Below are 16,205 nucleotides of genomic sequence, written 5' to 3' on the forward strand. Positions count from 1 at the left end.
CAAAAGGTGGACCACGGTTTGGTCATCCAGGACACACCTGCACTTGAGAGATTACTTGTAGTTGATCAAGAAGGTCCAACAAGAATCAATGTCATTTCTGCGCCGAAATTGACAGTGGTGGGCTACTCGTCTAACAAATACTCCGAACTTGTTATTGGATCCACACCCGTTCAGGTACAACAGCCGCCTTCTACCTCTCCTTCTACAAATTAACATTATTACTAATTTTGAAGATGTCTGTTCGTCTGTCATTCAGAAAATGATTCTGACAAGCTTGACCCCAAAACTGCGCACAGTGAAGGTCTTGGCACTAGAATCTATCGGGCCCGACCTGGAGCAAGTTGTCAGTTTCCTGAGATGCTTTCCGTGCCTGGAGAAGCTATATATCGAGGTGATGTTCCTTTCCTGTTAAATGTTAGCCATAAGGGAGTTCAACTTGTGACACCTTTTTCCAAGTTTACAATGACAATGTACTACGATTTCTGAAGGTTCTTTTGGAGGATTTCAGTACATACATGCCCCCCCCCCATATTGGTTGCTTGATCCATATGGTTACATTCAATAAGCATTTCTCCTTTGGATTCATCTGTACTACTTTTCTTAGGGAACTTTTCGTCCACTCCAACCTCTTGTGAAGAAGGCTACATTTTTCTAGAATGTAATCAAATGCCCATGTTAATCATGTCAGATCAAAGATGGCATGTTAGTGCATTTTACAAATCCTGCAAACCTAATAGCTAGGCCTGTAGTAATGTTCAAAATTGCATGTAGGCACTAACACGTTTTCTTCTTTTGCAGATAAGATTAGGCTCAGTGGTGGATAATGTGATACAATATAACAATCACGTCGAATGCCTAGATCTGCATCTCTCAGAAATTACTTTGAACTGCTACCAAGGGACCTTACCAGAGATTATATTCGCCAAGTTCTTTGTTCTCAGAGCAAGGGTGCTGAAGGAAATGAGGTTTGCCCTACATTTATTTCACAAAAATGAATGGTCTGTTGATCAGCGCCGGCGCCTGCGGCAGAATGGAGTAGGCTCCAAAAATGCTGAATTTCATTTTGGAACTTCAGATGATAGAGTAATCGGAAGTCATCGGGTCAACCCCATACATGACTTCTCAGTGGCTGACCCCTTTGCAAAAATTGTCGATCTCACAGCACACGTATATTGACTTTCGAAGCCAGACTTAGAAGTGGTGATATTAGTTTGAACCTCTCTGATATCCATGTTTAGCGCATCAGCGCGAGCGTTTGCAGCTGATGAGCTAAATTTCATTTCTAATATCATTTTGAACCTTGTAATCTTAGAATTTGAGCCATATAACTCTAGAATTTGAACCTTGTAACATTTCGAGCTTTTGTGGTACAATCATTGAAATGGCATCGTATGAGACTCGTATATTGCTAGCACTATTTTGGCCTTAATATGCAATGGTCTTAGATTTTATTAACCATTCTCGAATCAGTTTATTTTGTCGATCTCACAGCACACAATCTGTATAGCTAACTCGACTGCGATCTTCGACATTATTGCACACAGTTGGTTTCTTCCACCGTGTGCACTGTAGAGCGCAGAATTAATTATCGCACTCGAGTGTCCATCATCACCCTTCTGTGTAACTTTGACCTCATCACCTAAGGGTAAACTTATGACTGAAGTCATTCCACACTTCGTTTTTACAAAGCTTTTTGCCAATAAACGCCCACGATTTGTCCCTCTTCTAGCCGGCGCGTGGCCAAACTAGCCGGGCGGGAAGCTTGCGCGGTAAACAGCGCGGTAGCGCGGGAACAGGCTCTTCGAGCCCACGCCTGGGTGCGGTGTTGTCAAGCATGCACTGGATTCTGGAATCCTCCTCTATGAACGCCATGACAAGACGTGACGATTACAGGTCGGCCGGCCCCCATTTATTACAGCAGCCATTTAACCTACCCTTGTGTCTCTTCAACCTTTCAATCGTGCCCCACCATTGCAAGAAGCACACCCACCACGAGAAATTCTTAGAGGGTATCCTGCGCGGCTCCAATGGCGCTCCAAGCGGCTGCCGACGACGAGCAGCAGTTCACCATGCGTGCCGTGGTGGAAACCCACAGAAGGTTCATGGACCTCCCGGTGGTATACACCAACGACCCGGTCTGGGAGGAGCACTCCATCCACATCATGGAGCTGTTGCTTGTCGAGGAGAAGTACAAGGTGGTCGAGTTCGACCTCGAGTACACCCGCGCTCGTGCCGGGTCTCGTCCCAAGGTCTTCGTCGCCCAGATGTGTGTGCGCCACCACGTCCTCGTCTACCACTACTACCTGGCCACAAGGCCTTGCGAGCATTTCGCCAGGTTTGTCAACAGCCCCCACTACATGTTTGCTACGGTGGACATCACCAACGATGTAAAGGCGCTCGAGAATTCGGGAATCACCTGCCAGAATCTTGTCGACATCCAAGGCCAATACAAGATCAGGCGCAGCAAGGAGCATGAGAAGGACTCACTGGTTCACCTCGCCGAGGCAATCATCGACCCCTACTACAGAGACATGAAGGATTCGTGCAACAAGGACAAGTGTGCCTGGCACTCGGCCTGGATGGAGAAACTCGACAAAGCTCACGTCGTGTACGTGGCCAAGGAGGCGTACACGAGCTACGACATGTACAGTCGGATCGTTGACATGAGGAAGTCCTCCTTCCCCAAAACGGCCAGGGATCCAGCCGGAAGCAGAGCAATGGCAAGCGTCATCGCAACAATAAGTAGATGATTAGATCCTCGTTTCTCCTACTTTAGTATGCATGTAATTGCTTTCTTTGGTGTGTGGAAATGTTATGTGTGTAGTCACTTGTGTAATTGTATGCTTAATTTGGTTATGCAATGTTGTCTTTTAAAGTATATATGTTGATGCTCTGTAGACAGAGCGTAGATGTTGTGCGGACAAAGAAAATCACATCGCACACGGACTAAACAATGGAACCCGTCGGTGATGTTTTCATCAATCACTCACAATTGTATATCAGCAATCGTTTGCTCACAACACACACGGCTTGTTAGCAGTAATCGTCTGTGTTGTTATCGGTCTTCGCACATGTCTCCGATTACAGAATTGTTTGCCTTGTATCACACACATCTTGTTCATTTGAACCGTTTCTATTCTCATGTCTCAACGCAAGCCGTTCATCCGAGTGAACCGCATGTCGTATATCGCACACACCTTTGATTTGGCTGACCATTTCTTTTGTGTTGCCTAATCACAAATAGTTCATCCAAGTGAACCGTATGTTGTGTATCGCACACGCCTTCATCTGGCTGCCCGTTTCTTTTGTTCCTCCTCATCGCAAACAGTTCATTGAACTGAACCGTATGCCCTTCATCGCACACGCAAATAAAACCTAAACCGTGTTTGATGCATCTGTCATTGCAAATGTTTTATACATTTCTGACGGTTTTCATACAGCACCGTTTGCGATTATTGCATCGCACACAGTTTCTCGAAGGGTTTCTAATCGTAGTGTCGCGTTAGCAGCATCCTGCAGTAGTGGAGTCACACAAATTTAAAAGGCAGCTGATGCTTTCAAACGGAAGTTGTTGCATGTTGGCAAAAGAAATTAAGCTACTGAAGGTAGCTGATGCTTTCCAAACTGAAGCTATTGCATGCTTGAAAAAAACATGTTTAAATGGCATATGTGTAACAACAGACTGGGATCTTGTGAGTGGAGATAGGATTTCACGCTCAAGTCATCGTCCAAGCTATGGTAGTAAGAAGTACTTATGATCTTTCGCTCAATAATGGCATGCTTTTCCAAGAGATAAAGTTTATGTTGTCTTTGTGTTTTACTAGATTTTTGTTATCTTCCCATTCAAGAAGTTGAAATAAGGTTTATGTCCGAGAAGTTGTAATAAGGTGGCTCTATGGATGCCGGTATCACAGTGTAGCATTGCCTGGGAGGAGGATGTTCCAGTTTTTGTGAAGAGCCTTCTAGCCAGCGGTTCTGGTTAGCTTTTCTATTAACGGGACGCAGTTCTAGTTCAAAAGAACATGTAAAGTTTGTAATAATTCATCTACCATTCTTGCAGTCACAATGAAAAATAATGGTCCCATATTTTCATGCGAGAACCAAAACCCAGCTTCTGAGGAAGGTATTTGTTGGGGATATAACTACTGGGTATGACCCGCCTAGGAGGGGTCGGGTCATACCACTGGCAGTTCATCATTAACAAAGCCCGTGAAGATGTTGAAGATTGCGGTCCACGAAGCAGGCTTACAAAGGGCCGGAGCCCAACGGCGACTTAAGGCCCACAAGTGTAAACCGCTATATATGTGTGACTTGTATTGTAAGGCAGGAGTAGTTTGTCACCGAGCCGGACACGTTGTATAAGCCGGCCGGGACTCCATGAGCCGATGGGCGTCAACCTGTGTATATAAAGGGACGACCCGACGGCGGTTTAGGGACAAGAAACAAGACATCGAGAACTAGGTCAAGCGCATTCGCTCCCTGGTAATCAAAACCTAAGCAATACCACCTCAAACTAGACTAGGCCTTTACCTTCACAGCAAGGGGCCGAACCAGTATAAACTCCTGTGTCCTTTGTCTCGTTTAACCCCTTTAAGCTAACCTAGTTGCGATGGCTTCGACTAAGTCCTTATGCTAGGACATCTGTTGTGACAATTCCACGACGGTATTCCTAAGCGCCTTTGAAGATTGGACTCAACGAAGGTAATACAGCCAGGTGGCACAAGTTGGTTTCCCAAATATAAGCATGAAAATTTCAAGCTCACGTGGCAAACGTACAGGCACTCACCTTCCAAAGCATGAAAATTTCAATCTCCTGTGCTCATGTCGGCGTACTAAACAAACCTCATGATGCATCGTAGAGAGAGGTTTCTAACTTTGCTAAAAAACACGTTGCAGTTTATACTTAGGCTTACTCTTTTAGCATTTTAACTTGCCATTATAATTCACACCGAGGCGAGTGGGGAATGGGTGGTCCCCAGACGACATCCACATTGGATTGTGGCGAGCTTATCATGGTTACCTTCCTACTCCAGATAAGGATCCATCGACGATGACCTGAAGACCGTGTATATACTATAAACCGAGGAGGCATTCTAGGAGACGAGGAGGAGCTCACAATTTCCACACTCTATATACCCGATCAACTCGTCACCCCAATCACGAAACAAGGAATCATTGATGGTGACACGCCAAGGTGTTTGCCAAAGCCAGTGCTGGCAGGGAGAAGCATGTCTCGCTTGACCCGCTAACATCCATCGCCAACACAGATTCTAATGTTTGCTCCATGGCAAAGCATGGGCGTTGTGCTAGGGATTTTTTTATATCTTGCAATTAATTTTTATGACAAAGACTAATTTTTTTCTCCCGTTGCAACGCACGGCCATATGTGCTAGTAAAATTCTTAAGGAAGTTATTTTCCCAAGGTTTGGAGTCCCTAGATATTTAATGACTGATGGTGGTTCACACTTTATTCATGGTGCTTTCCGTAAGATGCTTGCCAAGTATGATGTTAACCATAGAATTGCATCACCCTATCATCCTCAGTCTAGTGGTCAAGTTGAACATAGCAATAGAGAAATAAAATTAATTTTGAGAAAGACTGTTAATAGGTCCAGGAAGAATTGGTCTAAGAAATTAGATGATGCACTTTGGGCTTATAGAACAACATATAAAAATCCTATGGGTATGTCTCCATATAAAATGGTTTATGGAAAAGCTTGTCATTTGCCTCTTGAGTTAGGACATAAAGCATATTGGGCAGTTAAAGAGCTCAACTATGACTTCAAACTTGCTGGTGAAAAGAGGTTATTTGATATTAGCTCTTTAGATGAATGGAGAACCCAAGCTTATGAAAATGCAAAATTATTTAAATAAAAAGTTAAAAGGTGGCATGACAAAAGAATTCAAAAGCGTGAGTTTAAAGTTGGAGAATATGTTCTTTTGTACAACTCTTGTTTTAGATTCTTTGCAGGAAAACTCCTCTCAAAATAGGAAGGCACATATGTCATCGAGGAGGTTTACCGGTCTGGAGCCATCAAAATAGATAATTCCGAAGGTACTAACCCGAAGGTTGTCAATGGGCAACGAAAAAAGCATTATATCTCAGGTACGCCTATTAATGTTGAAAGTAATATTATCCAAATTTTGACACCGGAAGAGCACATAAAAGAGTCCTTCCGGAACACTCCAGAATCGCAAAAATAAGGAGGTATGTGATACGGTAAGTAAACGGACTCCGAAAAATCCGCAAAAATATTTTTTATCAGTTTTGGAATATTTATGAATTTTAGGAATAAAGAAACTTCCAGGAAGCGCACCTTGGTGGGCATAATACACCAGGGTGAGCCAGGCTTGCCTGGCGCGCCCAGGTGGGTTGTACCCACCTGGGACACCTTCTGTACTCCGTTTTTCTTCCGTATGCTTGTCCTCCAAGATAAAAAATCTATATATACTTCCCGAACCTGTTGATCACCGTATCGTGGAGAAATTCTCTGTTCTCTTTTCTTGTTGTTTTCTGCGTAGATATGAAAATATGTCCTCCCAAGACTCCGAGGGTGAGAGCTATGTTGCTGATCTCATCGAAAACCCCAAGTCCTATGGGGATGAGGGGCACTATAGCTAGACCTCCGAAGAAGAAGAAGATGAATCGATTCCTTCCCAGTTCAAGGATGAGAGCATGGAGGCGTTATGCAAGAGGATAATAAAACTCGAGATAGATAATTGTGAGTTTATGATGGAAAATTTTATTCTCCGTCAGAAGCTGGAGGAAGCAAAAGGGAAACCCCGCACTTTCTCACCACCACCACTGCCATGGAAATCCGAGGACGATCTCTCCTTCATCACCATCATCTTCTTCACCACCAAAAGAGAACTGAGTATCGGGTATGGCCACTCCCCTTGGCTTCCGCCAAGCTTGGGGGAGGTGCCCCGGTATCGTATCATCCCACTATCTTATACTTTTACTTATTTTAGTTCGATCTTTTGCATTAGATGAATAAAAGTTTAGTTTGACCCTTTCTTCTTTGAGAGTTTGCTTAGTGATCTATCCTTGTAATCGTGTGCAAGTTATATAATAAAGTTTAGTTTGAGTTTTTGCTTTCTTTACTTTCATGTTGAAAATAAAAGAAAAGAAATAAAGAAAGAAAAAGAGAAAGGAAAGAAAAAAGAGAAAGGAAATAAATCAATAAGATTATATACTAATCCTATGGTAGGTGATGGCACCACATAAGGAAAAGTATAAGTAGAAAATTTTATTAGAGGTTGACAAACATAGCATTAGTCAATGATGCAACTCATGAAAGAATTAATAAGGGAAGAGAAGATTCACATATAAATATACTATCCTAGAAATCTTTTGTGATTGTGAGCCCTCATCAAAATATTATATGCCAAAATTGTTGACGTTGGACAAGGAAGACAACTTAATGGTTTATGTTTGTTTATATTTACATAGAAGTCATATTGTCATAGAACCTTCAACATGTGGTGCTTGCCCCCTATCTTTGCTAGCCAAAAATTCTGCACTAAGTATAGATACTACTTGTGCATCCAAAAACCCTTAAACCCAAATCTTATTTTCAAGTGTCCACCATAACTACCTAGGGATTGAGCAAGTTCCCTCAAGTAAGTTGTCATCGGTGCAAAAAGGCAATAAAAATTACTTCTAAAAGTGTGAGATCATTTAATGTAAGAGAAAATTGAGCATTGTACGAACTTGGATGACAAAGAATAAAAGCGACAGACTGCATAATAAAGGTTGTCATCTTAAGGGGCAATACAACGTGACGTTCTTTTGCAATAAGGGATTGAGCATACAAACAAATAAGCGCATGGCAACCTGTGCTTTCCTCTGCGAAGGGCCTATCTTTTACTTTCATGTATTTACTTTTATGCAAAGAGTCAAAGTTTTCCTTCTATTCCTTTTATTTTTCTCCTTTGGCAAGCATCATGTGGTGAGGAAAGATCTAGGCGCATATGTCCAGTTGAATATAGATAGCATGAGTTTTTATTGTTGACATCACCCTTGAGGTGAGTATGTTGGGAGGCGAAACTATAACCCCTTATCTTTCTATGTGTCCGGTTGAAACATTTTGCTCATGGGTACGAGGTGAGTGTTAGCAATCATAGAAGACTATATGATGGTTGAGTATGTGGACTTGCCTAAAGGCTCCGACACGTGACCCTTCCTGAAAAGATGATGAATTGTAGTTGCAAAGTTGACTGAGAACTGCTACCGCTTGAGCACTGCGTTGGTTTTCCCTTGAAGAGGAAAGAGTGATGCAGCAAAGTAGCGTAAGTATTTCCCTCAGTTTTTGAGAACCAAGGTATCAATCCAGTAGGAAGCCACACGCAAGTCCCTCGTAACTACACAAACAAATAAGAACCTTTCAACCAACGCGATAAAGGGGTTGTCAATCCCTTCACGGCCACTTGCAAAAGTGAGATCTGATAGAGATGATAAGATAATATTTTTGGTGTTTTCATGATAAAGACTAAAAGTAAAGAAAGCAAAATAAACGGCGATATAAATAGCTTGTTGATGGGAGATTAATATGCTGGAGAATAGACCCGGGGGGCATAGGTTTCTCTAGTGGCTTCTCTCAAGATAGCATAGGTATTACGGTGGGTGAACAAATTACTGTCGAGCAATTGATAGAAAAGTGCATAATTATGAGAATATCTAGGCATGATCATGTATATAGGCATCACGTCGGTGACAAGTAGACCGACTCCTGCCTGCATCTACTACTATTACTCCACACATCGACTGCTATCCAGCATGCATCTAGAGTATTAAGTTCATAAGAACAGAGTGACGCATTAGGTAAGATGACATGATGTAGAGGGATAAACTCATGCAATATGGTATAAACCCCATCTTTTTATCCTCGATGGCAACAATACAATATGTGTCGTTTCCCCTACTGTCACTAGGATCGAGCACCGCATGATTGAACCCAAAGTTAAGCACTTCTCCCATTGCAAGAAAGATCAATCTAGTAGGCCAAACCAAACTGATAATTCGAAGAGACTTGCAAAGATAACCAATCATACATAAAAGAATTCAGAGAAGATTCAAATATTGTTCATAGATAATCTTGATCATAAACCCACAATTCATCGGATCTCGATAAACACACCACAAAAGAGTTACATCAAATAGATCTTCAAGAAGATCGAGGAGAACTTTGTATTGAGATCCAAAGAGAGAGAAGAAGCCATCTAGCTAATAACTATGGACCCGAAGGTCTGTGGTAAACTACTCACACATCATCGGAGAGGCTATGGTGTTGATGTAGAAGCCCTCCGTGATCGATGCCCCCTCTGGCAAAGCGCCGGAAAAGGCCCCAAGATGGGATATCGCGGGTATAGAATGTTGCGGCGGTGGAATAAGGTTTTCGTGGTGCTCCTCGATGGTTTCGGGGTACGTAGGTATATATAGGAGGAAGAAGTAGGTCGGTGGAGCAACGAGGGCCCCACGAGGGTGGAGGGCGCGCCCAGGGGTAGGCGCGCCCCCTGCCTTGTGGCCTCCTCGATGATTTCTTGACGTCCACTCCAAGTCCTCTGGATCATGTTTGTTCCAAAAATAACTCTCCCGAAGGTTTCATTCCGTTTGGACTCCGTTTGATATTCCTTTTCTGCGAAACACTGAAATAGCAAAAAAACAGCAATTTGCACTGGGCCTTGGGTTAATAGGTTAGTCCCAAAAATAATATAAAAGTGTATAATAAAGCCCATTAAACATCCAAAACATAATATATAATAGCATGGAGCAATCAAAAATTATAGATACGTTGGAGACGTATCAAGCATCCCCAAGCTTAATTCCTGCTCGTCCTCGAGTAGGTAAATGATAAAAATAGAATTTTTGATGTGGAATGCTACTTAGCATATTCTTCAATGTATTTCTCTTTATTTTGGCATGAATGTTCAGATCCGAAAGATTCAAGATAAAAGTTTAATATTGACATGAAAATAATAATACTTCAAGCATACTAACAAAGCAATCATGTCTTCTCAAAATAACATGGCCAAAGAAAGTTATCCCTACAAAATCATATAGTCTGGCTATGCTCTATCTTCACCACACAAAGTATTTAAATCATGCACAACCCCGATGACAAGCCAAGCAATTGTTTCATACTTTTGATGTTCTCAAACCTTTTCAATCTTCACGCAATATATGAGCGCGAGCCATGGACACAGCACTATAGGTGGAATAGAATGGTGGTTGTGGAGAAGACAAAAAAGGAGAAGATAGTCTCACATCAACTAGGCACATCAATGTGCTATGGAGATGCCCATTAATAGATATCAATGTGAGTGAGTAGGGATTGCCATGCAACGGATGCACTAGAGCTATAAGTGTATGACAGCTCAACAAAAGAAACTAAGTGGGTGTGCATCCAACTCGCCTGCTCAAGAAGGCCTAGGGCATTTTGAGAAAGCCCGTCATTGGAATATACAAGCCAAGTTCTATAATGTCAAGTTCCCACTAGTATATGAAAATGACAACATAGGAGACTCTCTATCATGAAGATCATGGTGCTACTTTGAAGCACAAGTGTGGAAAAAGGATAGTAACATTGTCCCTTCTCTCTTTTTCTCTCATTTTTTTTGGGCCTTCTTTCTCTTTTTTTTGGCCTCTTTTTTCGTCCGGAGTCTCATCCCGACTTATGGGGGAATCATAGTCTCCATCGTCCTTTCCTCACATGGGACAATGCTCTAATAATGATCATCACACTTTAATTTACTTACAACTCAAGAATTACAACTCGATACTTAAAACCTAATATGACTCTATGTGAATGCCTCCGGCGATGTACCGGGATATGCAATGAATCAAGAGTGACATGTATGAAAGAATTATGGAGGTGGCTTTGCCACAAATACGATGCCAACTACATGATCATGCAAAGCAATATGACAATGATGAAGCGTGTCATAATAAATGGAACGGTGGTAAGTTGCATGGCAATATATCTCGGAATGGCTATGGAAATGCCATAATAGGTAGGTATGGTGGCTGTTTTGAGGAAGGTATATGGTGGGTATATGATACCGGCGAAAGGTGCACGGTATTAGAGAGGCTAGCAATGGTGGAAGGGTGAGAGTGCGTATAATCCATGGACTCAGCATTAGTCATAAAGAACTCACATACTTGTTGCAAAAATCTATTAGTTATCGAAACGAAGTACTACGCGCATGCTCCTAGGGGGATAGATTGGTAGGAAAAGACCATCGCTCGTCCCCGACCGCCACTCGTAAGGAAGACAATCAATAAATAAATCATGCTCCGACTTCATCACATAACGGCTCACCATACGTGCATGCTACGGGAATCAAAAACTTTAGAACAAGTATTTCGCAAATTCACAACTACTCAACTAGCATGACTCTAATATCACCATCTTCATATTTCAAAACAATTATCAAGTATCAAACTTCTCTTAGTATTCAATGCACTCTATAGTTTTTATCTTGAATGCCTATCATATTAGGACTAATTTTATAACCAAAGCAAATTACCATGCTGTTCTAAAGGACTCTCAGAATAATATAAGTGAAGCATGAGAGATCAATAATTTCTATAAAATATAACCACCAACATGCTCTAAAAGATATAAGTGAAGCACTAGAGCAAAATTGTTTAGCTCAAAAGATATAAGTGAAGCACATAGAGTATTATAATAAATTCCGAATAATGTGCGTCTCTCTCAAAGGGTGTGTACAGCAAGGATGATTCTGGTGAACTAAAAAGCAAAGACTCAAATCATACAAGACGCTCCAAGCAAAACACATATCATGTGGTGAATAAAAATATAGCTCCAAGTAAAGTTACCGATGGACGAAGACAAAAGAGGGGATGCCTTCCGGGGCATCCCCAAGCTTAGGCCTTTTGGTGTCCTTGGATTTTACCTTGGGGTGCCTTGGGCATCCCCAAGCTTAGGCTCTTGCCACTCCTTGTTCCATAATCCATCAAATCTTTACCCAAAACTTGAAAACTTCACAACACAAAACTTAACAGAAAATCTCGTGAGCTCCGTTAGCGAAAGAAAACAAAACACCACTTCAAGGTACTGTAATGAACTCATTATTTATTTATATAGGTGTTAAACCTAATGTATTCCAACTTTTCTATGGTTCATAAGCTCCATTACTGGCCATAGATTCATCAAAATAAGCAAACAACACACGAAAAAGAGAATCTGTCAAAAACAGAACAGTCTGTAGTAATGTGTAACTAGCGCAAACTTCTGGAACTCTAAAAATTCTAAAATAAATTTCTGGACGTGAGGAATTTATCTATTAATCATCTTCAAAAAGAATCAACTAAATAGCACTCTCCAGTAAAAAGTTGTAGCTAATATCATGAGCGCTAAAGTTTCTGTTTTTTACAGCAAGATCCCAAAGACTTACCCCAAGTCTTCCCAAAGGTTCTACTTGGCACAAACACTAATTAAAACACAAAACCACATCTAAACAGAAGCTAGATGGATTATTTATTACTAAACAGAACCAAAAAAATAAAAAAATAAAATAAAATTGGGTTGCCTCCCAACAAGCGCTATCATTTAACGCCCCTAGCTAGGCATAAAGGCAAGGATAGATCTAGGTGTTGCCATCTTTGGCCGGCAATTCTTCAATGGAAAACTTATAACCTTTAGAAGTTTCCTACTTTTTATCAATGATTAAGCTCCTAGGCAAGAAATCAAGAAATTCATTTGTAGCAAAAGGTTCCTTAATGATAGCGAGAAAGTTGGGGTGAACACTTATGGATTTGAGATCCGCATCTTCCTTACTAGAAGTTTCACCCTTATTTTTAGGAACATACATTAATTTGGCAATTTTAGTAGGAGGTTTTGGAGTATTTTTCGTGGAAGAAAAGGCTGACCCTAAGTTGGTAATAATATTCTCAATTTTATCGATTCTAGTGGAATCTTGATCTATCTTTTCATTAACCATGGGTTCCTTTTCTTTGAAATTTTTAAGAGCAACTCCTACCTTAGATCCATATTGGGTAATTTGGTTGTGGATCTTTTTATCCAAATTTTCAATCAACTCTACGGTGGCAACTTTATTTTCAGTAATTTCAAGCCTTTGCATCACATGTTCCAAAGTTAAAATAGTTCCATTCACCAAAAGAGGTGGTGGCCCAAACAAATCTATCATAGCATTGTAGGAATCAAAAGTATGGCTACCCAAAAAATTCCCTCCGGTAATGGTATCAAGAATATATCTATTCAAAGGAGTGATGCCTACATAAAAATTGCGAAGAAGAACGGAAGTAGATTGCTTCCTAGTAGATTTATTTTACGCATTGCAAATTCTGTGCCAAGCATCTTTTATAATTTCTCCCTCCCTTTGTTTAAAATTAAGAACTTCATTCTTGGGAGACAAAGGAGTAGATAAAGGACTAGCCATGACGGCACACGGGACACAAAAAGCAAGCGAAAAATAAGCGAATGGAAAGAGAGGGCGAATAAAACGGCAAGGGTGAAGTGGGGGAGACGAAAACGAGAGGCAAATGGCAAATAATGTAATGCGAGGGATAAGAGTTTGTGATGGGTACTTGGTATGTCTTGACTTGTGCGTAGACTCCCCGGCAATGGCGCCAGAAATCCTTCTTGCTACCTCTTGAGCACTGCATTGGTTTTCCCTTAAAGAGGAAAGGGTGATGCAGCAAAGTAGCGTAAGTATTTCCCTTAGTTTTTGAGACCAAGGTATCAATCCAGTAGGAGGCCACACGCAAATCCCTCGTACCTACATAAACAAATAAAAACCTTGCAGCCAACGCGATAAAGGGGTTGTCAATCCCTTCACGACCACTTGCAAAAGTGAGATCTGATAGAGATGATAAGATAATATTTTTGGTATTTTTATGATAAAGACTAAAAGTAAAGAAAGCAAAATAAACGGCGATAGAAATAGCTTGTTGACAGGAGATTAATATGATGGAGAATAGACCCGGGGGCCATAGGTTTCACTAGTGGCTTCTCTCAATATAGCATAGGTATTACGGCGGGTGAACAAATTATAGTCGAGCAATTGATAGAAAAGTGCATAATTATGAGAATATCTAGGCATGATCATGTATATAGGCATCACGTCCGTGACAAGTAGACCGACTCCTGCCTGCATCTACTACTATTACTCCACACATCGACCGCTATCCAGCATGCATCTAGAGTATTAAGTTCATAAGAACAGAGTAACGCATTAGGTAAGATGACATGATGTAGAGGGATAAACTCATGCAATATGATATAAACCCCATCTTTTTATCCTCGATGGCAACAATACAATACGTGTCGTTTCCCCTACTGTCACTGGGATCGAGCACCGCATGATTGAACCCAAAGCTAAGCACTTCTCCCATTGCAAGAAAGATCAATCTAGTAGGCCAAACCAAACTGATAATTCGAAGAGACTTGCAAAGATAACCAATCATACATAAAAGAATTCAGAGAAGATTCAAATATTGTTCATAGATAATCTTGATCATAAAGCCACAATTCATCGGATCTCGACAAACACACCGCAAAAAGAGTTACATCAAATAGATCTCCAAGAAGATCGAGGAGAACTTTGTATTGAGATCCCAAGAGAGAGAAGAAGCCATCTAGCTAATAACTATGGACCCGAAGGTCTGTGGTAAACTACTCACACATCATCGGAGAGGCTATGGTGTTGATGTAGAAGCCCTCCGTGATCGATGCCCCCTCCGGCAGAGCATCAGAAAAGGCCCCAAGATGGGATCTCACGGGTACAGAAGGTTGCGGTGGTGGAATTAGGTTTTCGTGGTGCTCCTCTATGGTTTCGAGGTACGTAGGTATATATAGGAGGAAGAAGTAGGTCGGTGGAGACACGAGGGGCCCACGAGGGTGGAGGGCGCGCCCCCTACCTCGTGGCCTGCTTGATGATTTCTTGACGTCCACTCCAAGTCCTCTGGATCACGTTTGTTCCAAAAATAACTCTCCCGAAGGTTTCATTCCGTGTAGACTCCGTTTTATATTCCTTTTCTGCGAAACACTGAAATAGGCAAAAAAAACAGCAATTTGCACTGGGCCTTGGGTTAATAGGTTAGTCCCAAAAATAATATAAAAGTGTATAATAAAGCCCATTAAACATCCAAAACAAAATATATAATAGCATGGAGCAATCAAAAATTATAGATATGTTGGAGACGTATCAAGAACATAGTTTGTTTATTTCTAATAGAGTTTTTGCTTTATACTTCGATTGTGTGATGAACTATTACTTATTCATGAGAAGTATATGATAAAAGTTTTATGATAAAAAATTCCTATGTTTAATTTTGTTGTTGTTATAATAATCAACATGATGCTTCTATGTCCGTATTTTGTTTTTATCGACACCTCTCTCTCAAAGCATGTGGACATGTTTTTCGATTTCAGTTTTCGCTTGAGGACAAGCGAGGTCTAAGCTTGGGGTAGTTGATACGTCCATTTTGCATCATGTTTTCTTACTGTTATTTATAATTTTTTACCCATAATAATGCTTTTTGGAGTAATTCTAATGCCTTTTCTCTCATAATTTGCAAGGTACACACCAAGAATTCCGGCAGCTGGAAATCTGGACGTGAAAAAGCTACGTCAGGCTACCTATTCTGCATAACTCCAAATGAGCTGAAACTTCACAGGGATTTTTTACGGAATAAATAAGAATTACTGGAACAAATAACCACCAGAGGGGGCCACCAGGTGGGCACAACCCACCTGGGCGCGCCAGGCCCCCCTAGCGCGCCCTTGGGGGGTTGTGGCCTCCTCGGCCCACCTCCGGTGCCCATCTTCCGGTATATAGGTCATTTTGACCTATAAAAAATAAGAGGAGGACTTTCGGGACGAAGCGCCGCCGCCTCGAGGCAGAACTTGGGCAGGAGCACTTTTGCCCTCCGGCGGAGCGATTCCGCCGGGGGAACTTCCCTCCCGGAGGGGGAAATCATCGTCCTCATCATCACCAACAACTCTACCATCTTCGGGAGGGCAATCTCCATCAACATCTTCATAGCACCATCTCATCTCAAACCCTAGTTCATCTCTTGTGTTCAATCTTGTTACCGGAACAATAGATTGGTGCTTGTGGGTGACTAGTAGTGTTGATTACTATATGGTTTATTTGGTGGAAGATTATATGTTCAGATCCAATATGCTATTTAATACTCCTCTGATCATGAGCATGTT

The sequence above is a fragment of the Aegilops tauschii genome, chromosome 7 (genome assembly GCF_002575655.3).
Source record: "Aegilops tauschii subsp. strangulata cultivar AL8/78 chromosome 7, Aet v6.0, whole genome shotgun sequence".
NCBI lineage: Eukaryota > Viridiplantae > Streptophyta > Magnoliopsida > Poales > Poaceae > Aegilops > Aegilops tauschii.